The following is a 12,480-nucleotide window of genomic DNA, read 5'->3' on the forward strand; positions in this document are numbered from 1 at the left end:
CCATGAATGTACACATGAGCGCACAAGGTCACAACTCGGGCTGGGGAGCTGTGCAATATTGATACTGTTAATGAATATGATGATTATTTTACAGCCTTCAGCCGGATCCAGCAGCGAAGAGCACAGAGCTTCCTGTGTGTGTGTGTGTGTGTGTGTGTGTGCGCGCGTGTGTGTGTGTGTGTGTGTGTGCATGCGTGTGTGTGTGTGTGTGCATGCGTGTGTGTTCTCATTTGAATCCTGTTGTTGTTTTCACGCCTTCTTTTACTCTGACTTTCTCAGAACTAAATGTTTTCATCATCTGCAGGTTCAAGGCAGCAGAGTAGAAAACACAATTACCATCACTATGTACAGAAGTAACAGAATCCAGGTATGAAGGTGTTTCTATTTAATCAATCAGGTCTGAGGTACGATGACTTATGTTGGCGGCATTGAAATGACATTTAATGGAATTAGTTAAGGAGCACATGATCAAAACAATAAGCTTTGGACTACATTTTTTACTTTTGCATTATTACATAACATATTTCCACCGTATATATGGAGACTATGTGTAGAGGTCTGTAATTGAGGTTGACTCTGTGATGACGTGATCCAATTATAAAGGATGATTTCCATGGATCCTACCAAGTCTCGCTCTCAGTAGATTCACCATCTTTGTTCCATCTCTCTCTCTCTCTCTCTCTCTCTCTCTCTCTCTCTGTGGTTTGTCACCGATCTTTTCACTCAGCCCCATCTTCATGTTCCTCCCTCAGGTTGTCACACTTGCTCAGATTCACACACAAACGCACAAATACACATATAATGGGCTTCATTTCACAGCACATTGCTGCCATTATTTGCCATTTCAACCAGTGCCCATAATCATGGTCTGAGATGAGTATATGATGAAATCACTCCCTCTCCAATCAGATCGGCCTGCCCTCACTGGATGTGTGTACAAAATACATCTGCCTCGGTGTATCTCACCACGCACCAGTCCACAGCTGGGACACGCATGGGTTTTTCCTCATTTGATCTTTTTTTATTCTACATTAAAACAGAAAACACTAAAATTATGTAGGATCAACCATGTTATAATACAACAAATCAGTGTCTTATTATAGATTCTATGGAGCTACAGCTTTACACATTTCCCAACAATCTCGAGTTTCCAGACGTGTTTCCTCACAGTCCAACTCATCCTACGTGGATACAGGGTGATCACAAGGCCATGTGAGAACACGCTTTGGACACGGTCAGCAGTGATTGCTCTCCTCATTACTATGAAATATTCCCACACTGTGAATCTGGACTTACTTTCTCCTGTATACTGTATGTCTCCCATTTCCCACTTCACCTTGTCCTAGCGTCTCCTCATGCTCTGGCCTCCTCTCACAGGCCGAAGAACTGATTGGCGACCTGTACATGGTATATATACGCTGCCTTTTAGCTTCAACGTCCTTATGAGACAAGTAATTTACTACACACATGGTCACACCTACAGTATTAGCTCTGAAAGCTACATTAGGACCAAACTATGGGTAGACTTGTCTTCCCTCTGAGTCCAGAATCAAAATAAAAACTTCAAAACAGCCTCAACCCTGACACAGGAGAACAAAAGTGTGCAAGAGAAAAAGAGAAACAAAGAGAAAGAAGTAAAGAAGTAACAACATATTGTAAGAAGTGAGAACCGAGCAGAGGTATATAGAGAATATTACACAAAGATCTGCAGAACTAGGACAGGGATGTACAATAGGATATCAAAAAGCCCCTTTTTATAAAACTATGTTTAGATAGAATAGAGGGGTTGAATCTTCCCTCGGGCTTTCTCACACTGTTATTGCAGGACTAAATAGAGATACAATTTTTTTTCCCAAAGAGAGACAATTTTCTCCCTGATGCTCTTTGCTCGATGTGAAGGTTGCTGTAATTTAGCTCCTCGCCTGGGGAGGAACACGGTGCCACAGCTAGGTCATCAGAAAGCATCGGTTCACCAAAATGCCAAGGAGATTATTCCTTGTTCCAGGTTGTTAAAAGCAAGAGTGGTGGAAAAGAGAAAGAAGTGCGATGACAAAAAAGACAGGAGGAAGAGAGGAGCGGAGGGACACGAGGAGGCAAAGACAGAAGAGACGAGGAGACGAGAGCGAAAGAAGAAACAGGGAGAAGGCCGAGAGCAAGAGAGCACAAAACAAGGAAGCTGAGCAGCAACACGGCCGACGGCATCAACATGCTCTACAAACTGGGCCTGTGACCAGGGCTCCGACAGCTGGCTTCACTGCAACAGTCAGTGAAGTGATGCTAAGACGGACAGGCTGAACGAGAACCTCCACCAGAGAGTCCCCGCCTCTCGCTCCTAAATCCTCCCCTGCATCTGTAGCTACACAAAGTCACCTGCCCCTGTAGTGGATCCTGGCCTCTTTGTGGCTCCACAGGGAAACAGACCTAACTCACAACGAACAGCAACGCAGCCTTTGAATCTGGATCTTTGATCTGGAAACGCCCCCTCAGGAGAATTCCCTTCACCATCAATGAAGCAGCACCTCAGCCCATGGAGCTGCTCTGGTGGTTAGCACCGGTTAGCATCAGGTTAGCACCCGGTTAGCACCTGGTTAGCATCCGGTTAGCACCTGGTTAGCATCCAGTCAGCATCCGGTCAGCACCCGGTTAGCTTCCGGTCAGCACCCGGTTAGCATCAGGTTAGCACCCGGTTAGCATCCGGTCAGCACCCGGTTAGCATCAGGTCAGCACCCGGTTAGCATCAGGTTAGCACCCGGTCAGCATCTGGTTAGCATCAGGTTAGCACCTGGTTAGCATCCGGTCAGCACCCGGTTAGCACCTGGTTAGCATCAGGTTAGCACCTGGTTAGCATCCGGTCAGCACCCGGTTAGCTTCCGGTCAGCACCCGGTTAGCTTCCGGTCAGCACCCGGTTAATACCCGGTTAGCATACGGTCAGCCTCCAGTTAGCATCCGGTCAGCACCCGGTTAGCTTCCGGTCAGCACCCGGTTAGCATACGGTCAACCAGCCGCCAGGACTGCGCTGCTGCAGAGGAGCAGGTGTAGAGGTTAGACCAGACAGCATTATAATTCTAGGTAGAGCGCAGACCCCCTACGGTGAGCTCAGTGGCCCATACTAATGTACACAACACCAGCACACAGCCTTAGCCTTAGCCTCATCATGCTGGGTGGAAGCATGACCCTTGGTCCTGCCGTGTAATTCACAACATGCCTCCACTACATAAAAATGCTAATATATGACTGCTAATATAACGCTTCACACGATGCTTCCCCCACGTCACTGCGCAGATGATTACTCACCTCTACAAGAGCAAAAACACACAAACCACCCAAGTGGGACGGCTTCTGACCTGCACTCATGTTCATAGGCTCTCCTGATGTTGTCACTAGTTACACACATCGCGCACACGCACCCTCCCGAGTCTGGATGTGAGCATTTGGACATCCAGACTCTTCGGCTGACTGTACAATAATGGACTCAGGAGCTCATGTTGTTCAGATAAAGACTTTTACTAATAATAATAACATGTCATTGTTTTGATGTTTCCAGGCTTAAACCAGAACCACACACTGCATCACATAAACTTTGCCTTCATAACCACGTCATCAGGGCTCTGCATCATCATCAGCCTGTTGATCTTCACATAGTTTTCATCTGTTCTGCCTTTAGTTTGTCCTTGAGACGTGACTGGATAACTGAGGCCATGCTGGTTAACAGAACAAGTCAAGAACTATTTTTATTTTTGTTGTTGTTTTAGATGAATGTTTGGGATCGTTGCCGTTGCCAAATACCAGCTCAGTGTCCCAGTAAGTTCTAAAACCTAGACTCGTGCTTTATAAGTCACTAATAACAAATCATTAACAGAGACATTAGAATGTTGTATCATCCTCAACGCTGCTCTGTTCACGACTGAGACGCACTGTGAGCTGAGAAACGCAGCTGCCAGTCAATAACCTGGAAGCGCTCGGCTGAAGAGGCTGCTGCTCGCAGATGTGGGCTCAGATTGCATTCTAACGTAGGACAAAAACAGTGCCACAGTGGAGGAGTTGTGTCTGTCTTATCTATATGGTAACTAGCTGTGCTGCACAAACATTATTATTCTGAACACAACTCAGTGTGTAACTGCTGATTACATGGATCTATCAGCTACAGAGGCGTTTCCAATTGTTTTTCCATCCGACTGCAATCAGCAGACGCTCGAGTAGCACGCACACACACACACACACACACACACACACACACACACACACACACACACACGCACACACACAATGAATGCAAGCATGCAGCCCAACACACACACACACACACACACGCACACACACAATGAATGCAAGCATGCAGCCCAACACACACACAAACACACACACACACACACACACACACACACACACACACACACACACACACACACACACACACACACCAGTCTTTTCACCACGTGATGCGTAACAGTGGTTCAGACTCGTTGCTTCGCAGCTGTCAACATCTGGAGATTGAAAGTTGTGTCGCTGTGTTCTGGTAAAATCCACAGCTCAATGTGAGACAAACAAACTGATGAAATTCCAAACTCTCCTCTTAACTAATCCAAGCATCTGAGCCACAACCACAGTATAACATCCACTCAGCAAATAAGTTTCACGCCAGCGTCAAAAAGCAGAATATTTGCTTTAAATCTGTCTCAGTCTTTGTGCCTCCGTCCAACGTTTGCTGATGACAGTGGGCAGATCAAACAGTCGTCATCATGACGGACTTTCCTTTGAAAAACTGCAGCTAAAAGAATATTAAAAGAGCAGAGAAGACGGAACAGGCAGCAGGCAGATACCTGCCTGTGTGTGCATGTGAAGATGAGGCCGGCTGTGAAAGATCCTTTAAAAATAGATGAAAAGTGCTGACACTGCCAGTCACTCCTGCTTTACACACACACACACACACACACACACACACACACACACACACACACACACACACACACACACACACACACACACACACACACACACACACACTGAAATATGCAATGCAGATATAGATACTTACAAACACTCTGTCTCCTCTGAACCTCATGGATGCTCATAAAAAAGCCAGACGTTATCAATTTACAACTCCATGTAACTCAAACAAACCCTGTCTATCAGTCACACTTCTTCCAACCTTTAATTACTAATACGTTAGAGTAAGAAACACACTGTATTATTTTAAATTCACACTCCAGAGTCTGACAAAACCATGGTAATCATATTATCATAGTCAATAGCTAAAAATAATGGCTGGTTTCCTCTGAACGCTTGAATGTATTCAGTGCGTGACTGTAAATATTTGAAGCTCTCATGGTGTTGGTTCTCGTTCTCCACAGGTTTTTCATCATCACGTTCACCTTTTTATTTGAAGGAGTAATCTGTGAATAATGGCATGTTGAAGGAGTAATATTTATAAGGCTTTGATGAAGCAGCTAACGTTGAACTATGACTAACTCCATCTTTAATGGGACAGAGAAATAAAACTGCAATAAAAACACATTCATGTAACTACGGCACATTTGCTTGTCAGCGTAGATTGTTTTCATTATTTCATTATGAAGTGATGAAGGAAACAACTGAATTATTGGCCAAATGACTACAAAAGAGCACAGACTGCAGTTCTGTTCATACTGGGAGCCAGAGTCTGACAGAGTCTCCAAGTTGTTAGTGATATTTTACAAAAATGAAACCAAAGTGTTCGTCTCCTGAGGATGGACGTTTCTCATGTTTCTAAAGTGGCTGCACAACCTGGTTTCCTCCTGTCTGCCTTGTAAGCACAGTGGGCACCACACACCCACTACCCCAAATCCTACTCATCATCATCATCATCATCATCATCAACCAGCGTGGCTGCGTCACCAGAACAAAGGAGATCCTACTCTCTGTCAACATCTCAGCAATGACGAGAGAATTGGAGAATAAAAGTTTTCTAGTGCACTAGTCCTGACAAGTGAGTTTTTGATACTACAACCTTTGCATTTGCAAACATGCCTCAAGGGCAAAACATTCCAGCTGCACTATGTGGTGTCATGACACACCATGTGCATAATTCAGTGGCCTCGGCTCACGGATGCGCTGTGTAGGCAGACGTAGTCACTCTCAGGGTTTGGAGACGGAGGCGCCTGCATGCAGAGAGCGACTGACTGAAGGAGGACATGTCGGACGCTGACACAACATCAATATGACCTGTGACAGTAACGCCACAAAAAAGAAATTCACCTTTAAGCAAATAAATAAACCTATTGACTAATGGACCTAATATGATGCTGGAACCCAGCCTCCACCGAAGCAGCGGGATGATGGGGTTTGATTAGAACCACCTCTGACTCCTGCAACATGTGGTGGGGAGATAAGTCTGTGCATCCTTCTCTTTCTTACACTATGACCATACTCTATTTATTTTCTATAGTGCCAAATCAACACAAGTTATCCCAAGGCACACGCCAAAACCCAACAAATCCCACATACAGTAAGCTTCAAAATGCAGCCAATAAAATGTCATTTAAATATATATATATATATATATATATATATATATATATATATATATATATATATATAACCCCTCTTTAAAGAGGAAGAAACAAGCAGGAGAATCTATAGATGTGTAAAGAGAGAGAGACAGAGCGGGAGGTTGGTCACATGTAGAAGCACAGTGGAGGTTAGTGGATACAACAGAAACTAGAGGAGCTCCATGTGTAAAGGACGTCCTCCAGCAGCTTAACCACAAAGAGACCAGCTCTCAGAGAGGAGCGTTTTGATGGGAGCATCAGGTCCTTTAAGGTGAGATGCAGCATTATCATTAGGTGCTTTGTAAGTGAGGAGAAAATCTTTATCTGCCTCAGTCTCCACCCAGAGGCTTTTTTTACCTCTCCCACTCTTCATTACAGCCCTCATTCCTGTAAGGAATGAGGGCTGTAATGAGGGCTGTAATGAGGGCTGTTCCTCTCTCTCTCTCTCTCTCTCCTTGTGGAGAGCATTTCCTTTTTTTCCTCTCTCGCTGCTTTGCTGAGATTTAATCAATTCCTCAGTTGCTGCGACTTCCATTCTGACGTTACGCCAGCTAATTTAAATGTGAAGCATTTAAAATGTCAATTACAAGCTAATTAAATTAATGGCACAATGTGATTTAGCCATTGCGCTCGTCTCGCCCTGAGCGATGGATAAATTGTTTCAGCTCAGGAAAGGGAAAAGACTAAGTGTTTAATACAGCTGCTGCTTGACTTGCATAAACACACACAAAGAGACTCTACATGACCTATGAGGAAATTGGTTTTAGGAGACAAGAAACAGGAGACGAGAAGCAGAGCAGAGGAAGAGGAAAGAAGGGAAAGAGCAGAGTAAAAGCAGATATAAAAAGAAGAACTGTTGGTGACAGAAGCAAAAAAGAAAAAAAAAAAAAGATAGACAATGAAGACAAATAGAAAACTGAAATAAGAAACAACGGAGACATGTGGAAAACGTGAACTAAAGAAGGCACCAGACAAAAAGCAGGATGAGGCAGATGAAGACGACAGCAGACTTGAATCAGGAGTGAATGCGTGGAAGTAAGTTACCAGGAGAAAGAGGAGGACAGACAAGGAACAGGAGAACGGAGGAGGAGTCAGCTGGAAATAAGGACACATGAGACACGGTGAGGACGGCGCCGGACGGCAAAGCGCCTCTTACTCACTTTGAGTCCTGAGAGCGTGAGGTAAATGGAGTATTGATTCGGGGGAGATGAGATTTTCAGAGTAAACACATAACCAAACTGGGGCGCTGCTGTGGGGCCGTACCCTCGCTGGAGACTTGCAGTCAGCTACGAAGCGCTAGCAGCTGCTCTCCAACGCACGGCTCAATTACCTTAAGGCTCACGAGCATTTTCAATCCGCTGCCGTAGCTTCAGACAGCGAGTTGGACGCCTGAGTCGAGGTGTCACCGTCAACATGAAGCGTCCTGTGTCCAGTCTGCAAAGACAGATTTACAGATGGAAACAAAAATGAGCCAGTGTTCACGCTTGCTGCCATGTGGACAGAAGTAATATTAAGGTCTGCCTTATGTCTCTGCTAATAGAGAAAATGAACATATTTACTCCCTACACACTGTCTGCGTGGAAATAAAGCAGCAAGCCATGGAGGGCACCTGAAGGAGTAGATGAGAACAATGTTCCTCAGAGGGAATTAAATGTTCATTCACAGCAATTAAAGCTGGATTTACCAGTGATCTTCACTATTTATCGAGGTTTCAAACTTAAACCGTAAATGCTCGGAACCAAGATGGAATTACTTTTAGTGAAGTGAAGATGAGCCGATAAGTGCAGGAACACGTTCGCACCGTATCACGTGTTCATACCTACTGTATGTAACCTACACAATCCTAACTAATGAAGAAAAGCAGCGCTCCAGCCGCTCCTCGCTGCCAAGGCCGAGCACACGCGATCGATACGCAGAGATCATAAAGTGAAACAATGGTTAGGAAATCAAAATGAGGTATCGCCTTTGGCTTGGCTCTAATTATGTGCCGTTGTAAAGGGGCTGAGAGGACAACGTAATTGATGTTGCTACATGAATGTTTTTTCCTAGAAATCAATATGTGACTGCAGCAACGCTAGCAAACAATAACACCATAAACATTTGCATAGACCCACTCCCACCTCTGCTATTCCCTTACACTTATTCAACCCTCAAACAGCCTCGGAGCAGAAGTGAGCAGTGCAGGAGCATGTTATGAATTTCTTTTCATTCCATTCTATTAATAAACTGATGAAACGTGAATTTATCTCAGCTTTAGTTGTTTCAAGCCACCCATTCAAAACGCAGATGAGCAGACATTCAGAAACTCTACACGACATTGTGGTTTGACATAGAAACAAGCGTCATTAAATGAACACAAACGCCTGTGGATCCTCAGATGTGACGGTAACAGCATCGCACTGAACTGAAGGCATCTGTGCATGTTATTCTACAGATAGCGCTCCAAGCGAAGGCCAGTCGGTAATTAGCACCTCCTTCAAACGGGCCGTTAGCGTTCAGCTGCTGCTCTGTTATCACTGAAACACGGCGATGCACACACACACTCACAGAAAAAGACCAATGCACACACACACTCACAGAAAAAGACCAATGCACACACACACAAAAGACCAATGCACACACACACACACACACACACACACTCACAGAAAAAGACCAATGCACACACACACACACACACACACACACACTCACAGAAAAAGACCAATGCACACACACACACACACACACACACACACACAGACCAAGCTCCGGAATGAACCTTCATGTATACGCTGTCACTATGTTGAAGGAGAATTGTCTGGTCTTCATGTAGTGTGTTCCTTTCCTGCATCATCTATTTTTTTACCAGTTACCTCTCTAGTAAACCAGTTTAATCTGATGCGCCTAGAGAATCGCTGGCTGCGTCTTCACACCTCTCATCTTTAGAACTCTGTGCTAGTGAGCGTATGAGCAAATACAGCATTCTGTCTGTGCTCCATCATAAACAACAGAAGCTTCATCATCTCATCTGACCCTTGAACTCCAAGGATCAATAACGTTATCTTCATATAGAGCAAAAGGCTACATTCATTTATTTTTAAATACACAGCCTAATTGTATATGATTTATAGTTATAGTACAGTTAATTTAGAAAACTAAGAAAAAAAAAACTGTCACAAGCCGGAAATCCTTAAATATACAGCTCTTTAAAAGGGCAATTAGTGATGATGAAATCAGATGATCCATTCCCTAAATATCCATTACATCTCACATATGATGCCAACAACATTAAAGTTGTAACTACACAAAGCAAATAAAATTGGTGAAAACATAAATGCAGTAATAAAACGCACACAATCCCTGCCAACGCTGGGACACAAACAGACGCAGCTAATTCCTGACCTTTTGTTTGCCTACACAAAACCCCGGCTGCTTCATTATTTAAATAAATGGTGATAATGATCAGTAATTGTTGTTTTCTGCACCCGAGAGCCTAATGCTAATCAGCCAGGCACGAACTAATGAGGTTAAGACAGTCCCACCAGTAAACAGTGTGTCGATATAAGACGACAGCAGAGTCGTCCAAGTTCAATCCCCATGTTTATTTCCTGCATGTTGAAAAGTTGAAAAGGTCATTAATGAAAACAATGCAAGTGATTAGACTTATCATAAACTTACTGTCTCACAATATTTGCCTCCAAAATACAATATATTACAGAGAGATTTTCTTACTGCCCATTGGTTCATATTATCTTGTAAGTAGGCTGTTTTGCAAAAATGCATGGGCCTAATGGATAATTAGTGCTGGGCCTATAACAGGTCAGTGATTACATGCACCACTGTTCATTCATTTGTTCACATATGTTTGGAGGATTTAAAAGTTGGCCACTATGGGGCCGAATACAGCATAACTGGTCAAATAAAGCCATAAAAGTAAAGAAATACCAGCAAAGAATATAGTAAAACGGACGACGTGCAGTCCAGTAAGGCTATAAAAACTATGACAGGCCTACGACACTAAAGTCTACACACCATCATGATCCTGGTGATGGCTTTACACCCTACTGCTGAAATTATTCTTCTAAAGTACAGTCTACGGCTGAAATAGGGAAAGAGGGACGGACATGAGGCTCACATCACAGCATGTTTCCTGAAGGTGAGACTGACATTTATTTACCTTTAAATCACATTGAGGTGTCAGTTGTCTGCTTGTTTCCAGGCACAGAACCAGTAAAACATGTGCTGCCTTTTTATTTGTGGATGTGTGTCCAATACATGCATCTGTTTAAGTGTGTGTGCGTACGTGTGTGCGTACATGTGTGCGTACGTGTGTGCGTACGTGTGTGCGTACGTGTGTGTGTGTGTGTGCGTGCTAAAGTGATTTATTCCCTCCCTAATCAGGTTTGGCAGAGAGGACTGAGCTCAAGCTTAGCGTCAAGGTGTATTTATAGTGTGTGTGTGTGTGTGTGTGTGTGTGTGTGTGTGTGTGTGTGTGTGTGAGAGTGAGTGAGTGAGTGAGTGAGTGAGTGAGTGAGTGAGTGAGTGAGTGAGTGAGTGAGTGAGTGAGTGAGTGAGTGAGTGAGTGAGTGAGTGAGTGAGTGAGTGAGTGAGAGAGAGAGAGAGAGAGAGAGAGAGAGAGAGAGAGAGAGAGAGAGAGAGAGAGAGAGAGAGAGAGAGAGAGAGAGAGAGAGAGAGAGAGAGAGAGAGAGAGAGAGAGAGAGAGAGAGAGAGAGAGAATATTTATAGCTCTGGTCCAATCTGTGCTCAATCCAGCTGCAGTGAGGAGATAGTGGTTTCAAGCACAACTCGGAGCCCCCATACTAATATTTTTAGCACGAACGCACACAGTTAATAAAAAGCAGTCTGGTGCTCATCTTCTTAATCAATACTTAAAACGATGATCAACCTGAAGTGAAAATCCTGGAGAGGTTAAAGAGCTGCCTATGATCAGAATCAGCATGTGAGTGGAGCACGGTGGAGGCAGGTTTATGACCCAGGCATGAGTTCAGCAGATAATTTTTTGCTTCCTTTTAATTAATGATGTAATAGCAGGATGGATGTTGTGGCGTCTAGTGTTATATTATCTGTCCCTTCAGTCAAATTCAACTATATTTAAAATAAGGCAAAAGAAGAATAATGCATTTTATTTAGTGACGGAACAAAAAGGAAAACGCACAGAAGATATTTTCTGATTCCATGTTTGTTTAGTCCGACTCGTCTCAGAAGCATCCCAGGAAACATACACTTCTCCAGCGCTTCAGACTCCAATCAGGTGCTGCTTTGTCATCAGGCACACATCACCAGCCACCGCTGCGCATTAACGTGAAGACTGATCAGTAAATGAGGTCTAAAACCGAGGACTGAGAGCTCCAGGTCTGGGGCTTCTCTCCCACCTTCCTTGGGTTAACTACAACTCAGGACACTCACTGACTGAGAGGAGTTCATAGAACAATGAAACTGCGTGTCTGTGTGTGTCTGCAGCCTTCATTCCTGATTACCAGACCTCATTCAGACACGAGGTGTTGTCAGCGCTTTGCTCCTCATTAGCAGCTGATGCATTTCCCTCGTTACCAGCATCATGTCGATGTACGCGCATGTATTAGTTAATTCATACATGCTGGCGTGTGGTTAGCTGCGTAATTCAGCGTGAAGCCTGCGAGGCCGTTCTGCACGTTCCAGACATCCTTATGGAATAGGTATTTGAACGGGGGGGGGGGCAGGAAGACAAAGGATGGAGGTGATGAACATGAGAAGAGAAGAGGAGAAGAAAGAAAAAGAATAAAGGGAAGAAAGGAAGCAGGAGGAGACACAGAAAGATGAAAGAGGGCGGAGAGCAGGCAGCAAGGAGCGAGTGGATGAAGACAGCAACACAGCAGTCCTTTGAAAAGGAGGTCAGCAGAGTGAGAACAAAAGTCCCGGTCTCCTCTTTCTTCTCAGGTCTCTGGTCCTGTAAAGGTCAGAGATCACCTA

Source organism: Betta splendens, chromosome 5 (genome assembly GCF_900634795.4).
Source record: "Betta splendens chromosome 5, fBetSpl5.4, whole genome shotgun sequence".
NCBI classification, from domain to species: domain Eukaryota; kingdom Metazoa; phylum Chordata; class Actinopteri; order Anabantiformes; family Osphronemidae; genus Betta; species Betta splendens.